We start from the raw sequence: 3,487 nt of genomic DNA on the forward strand, positions 1-3,487 counted from the left end.
CTTCTCTGGGTGGAGGGGACCCTTTTAATCATCGGGCCGTGACCCGATTGTCTACGAAATTTCGGGGGTGGTCAACCTGTGTTGAACCCTTTTATGCTCACTATGGCAAGAAGGCTGCCAGAACAGAATCCACGCTATGCATGTAGTGAATCAGAATAGAAAATAAGTGGCTTGTAAAAATACCACAGAAATAAAGGTTGGCTGTCAAAAAAACCTGGGAAAGCAAAGGGGAGTAAGTTGCAGGTCATTGAAACAGATAAAAAATTTAGAAAGAAGAAAACAAGCGGAGAGAAAATTTCCCCCAGGTAGGTTCCCGTACTGCGACCTCCAGAATACCAGTCTGGTGCGATGACCACTAGGCTACCGGCGGGGCGATTTTCCCCACTACTTTTTATGACATTTATGTCAAAGTATTTTTTTCCTGTGCTTGGGGGTGGTAGCCACAGCTACTCCGACTTCTCTGGGTGAAGGGGATCTTTTTAATCATCGGGCCGTGACCCGATTATCTACGACATTTCGAGAGTGGTCAACCAGTGTTGAATCCTCTTAAGCTCACTATGGCACCAAGACTGCCAGAACCGAATCCCTTGCTATGCATTTAGGGAATCAGAATATGAAATAAGTGGCTCGTAAAAATACCACAGAAATAAAGGTTGGTGGTCAAAAAAAAACCTCGGAAAGAAAAGGGGAGTAAGTTGTAGGTCATTGAAACAGCAAACAAAATTGGAAAGAAGGAAAGCAAGAAAATTAAAAAGAGCGCAAAAGACAAGGGCAAAGAAACACAGTAGACGGGACGCGTCCCGTCTACTGTGTTTTTTTGTCCTCGTGTGTTGCGCTCTTTTTCATTTTCTTGAAGCCATGAACCAACTAGCCCAACAATCCATTTTATTAAGGAAAGCAAGCGGAGAGGGAATTCCCGCCAGGTGGGATCCGAACCCGCGACCTCCAGAATACCGGTCTGGTGCGATGACCACTACGCTACTGGCGGGGCGATTTTCCCATCAACTTCTTTATGGAGATTATGTCACAGTATTTTTTTCCTGTGCTTGGGGGTGGTAGCCACAGCTACTCCGACTTCTCTGGCTGAAACGGAGCTTTTTAAACATCGGGCCGTGACCCGATTATCTACGAAATTTTGAGAGTGGTCAACCAGGGTTGAACTCTCTATAGCTCACTATTGCACCAAGACTGCCAGAACAGAATCCCTAGCTATGCATGTAGGGAGTCAGAATAGGAAACAAGTGGCTCGTAAAAATACCACAGAAATAAATGTTGGCTGTCAAAACACCTCGGAAAGCAAAGGGGAGTAGGTTGCAGGTCATTGAAACAGATAAGAAATTTGGAAAGAAGGAAACAAGCGGAGAGAAAATTTCTTCCAGGCGGGATCCGAACCCGCAACCTACAGAATATCGGTCTGGTGCGATGAACACTACGCTACCGGCGGGGCGATTTTCCCCTCTGCGTATTATGAAATTTATGTCAAAGTGTTTTTTTCCTGTGCTTGGGGGTGGTAGCCAGAGCTACTCCGACTTCTATGGGTGAAGGGGACCTTTTTAATCATCGGGCCATGACCCGATTATCTACGACATTTCGAGGGTGGTCAACCTGTGATGAACCCTCTTATGCTCACTATGGCAAGAAAGCTGCCAGAACAGAATCCCTCGCTATGCATGTAAGGAATCAGAATAGAAAATAAGTGGCTCGTAAAATACCACAGAAATAAAAGTTGGCGGTCAAAAAAAACATCGGAAAGCATAGGGGAGTAAGTTGTAGGTCATTGAAACAGATAAAAAATTTGGAAAGAAGGAAAGCAAGTGGAGAGAAAATTTCCGCCAGGTGGGATCCGAACCCACAACCTTCAGAATACCGGTCTGGTGCGATGACAACTACGCTACCGGCGGGGCGATGTTTACCTCTACTTTTTATAAAATTTATGTCAAAGCATTTTTTTCGTGTGCTTGGGGGTGGTAGCCACAGCTACTTCGACTTCTCTGGGTGAAGGGGACCTTTGTATTCATCGGCCCTGACCCGATTGTCTACGACATTTCGAGAGTGGTCAACCAGTGTTGAACCCTCTTAAGCTCGCTATGGCACCAAGAATGCCAGGTCAGAATCCCTCACTATGCATGTAGGGAATCAGAATAGGAAATAAGTGCCTCCTAAAAATACCAAAGAAAGAAAGGTTGGCGGTAAAAAAAAAACCTCGGAAAGCAAAGGGGTGTAAGTTGTAGGTCATTGAAACAGATAAAAAATTCGGAAAGAAGGAAAGCAAGCGGAGAGAAAATTTCCGCCAGGTAGGTTCAGAACCTGCGACCTCCAGAATACCGGTCTGGTGCGATGACCACTACGCTACCGCAGGGGCGATTTTCCCCACTACTTTTTATGACATTTATGTCAAAGTATTTTTTTCCTGTGCTTGAGGGTGGTAGCCACAGCTACTATCGGGCCGTGACCCGATTATCTACTACATTTCGAGAGTGCTCAACCAGTTTGAACCCTCTTAAGCTCACTATGGCACCAAGACTGCCAGAACAGAATCCCTCGCTATGTATGTAGGGAATCAGAATAGGAAACAAGTGGCTCGTAAAAATACCACAGAAATAAAGTTTGGTGGTCAAAAAAAACCTCGGAAAGCAAAAGGGAGGATGTCGTGATTCATTGAAACAGATAAGGAATATGAAAAGACAGACAGAAAGCGGTGAGAAAATTTTCACAGGTGGGAGCCGAACCCACGACCTCCAGAATACAGTCTGGTGCGATGACCACTACGCTTACTGCGGGATGATTGTCCCCTCCGCTTTCTGTGGTATTTTTGTCAAAGTAATGTTTTCCGGTGCTCTGGGGAGGTAGCCAAAGCCACTGCGACTTCCCGGGGTGAAGGGGACCTTCTTTTTATTCCCCGGGCCGTGACTCCATTGTCTAAGACATGTCGAGAGTACTCAAACAGCGTTGAACCCTCTTAAGCTCCCTATGGCACAAGACTACGATAAAAAATGCCCTTGCTGTGCATGTAGCGAATCAGATTAGGAAATGAGGGGCTCATAAAAATACCACCGAAATTAAGATTGGCAGTAAAAAAAACCTCGGAAAGCAAAGGGAAGTGAGTTGCAAGTCATTGAAACAGATAAAAAATTTGGAAAGAAGGAAGCAAGCGGAGAGAAAAGTTCCGCCAGGTGGGATCCGAACCCGCGACCTCCAGAATACGGGTCTGGTGCGATGACCACTACGCTACCGGTGGCGCGATTTTCCCCTCTTCTTTTTATGGAATTTATATCAAAGTATTTTTTCCTCTGCTTGGGGGTGGTAGCCAGAGCTACTCCGACTTCTCTGGGTGATGGGGACCTTCTTTTTAATCATTCTGCCGTGACCCGATTGTCTACGACATTTCGAGAGTGGTCAACCAGTGTTGAACCCTCTTAAGCTCACTATGGCACCAAGACTGCCAGAACAGAATCCCTCGCTATTCATGTAAGGAGTCAGTATAGGA

General features: G+C 45.8%; 1 non-coding gene across 1 annotated transcript; it reads right to left on the reverse strand.

Annotated features, from left to right (window-relative positions):
- Positions 1-3,165: 3,165 nt before the first annotated feature.
- Positions 3,166-3,238, reverse strand: Trnat-cgu (transfer RNA threonine (anticodon CGU)). Its single transcript has one exon. It is a non-coding gene; the product is annotated as a tRNA-Thr (tRNA).
- Between the last annotated feature and the right edge of the window lie 249 nt (positions 3,239-3,487).

Source organism: Haemaphysalis longicornis, unplaced genomic scaffold (genome assembly GCF_048455015.1).
Source record: "Haemaphysalis longicornis isolate Haplotype H1 unplaced genomic scaffold, Haemaphysalis longicornis Haplotype H1 scaffold_15, whole genome shotgun sequence".
NCBI classification, from domain to species: domain Eukaryota; kingdom Metazoa; phylum Arthropoda; class Arachnida; order Ixodida; family Ixodidae; genus Haemaphysalis; species Haemaphysalis longicornis.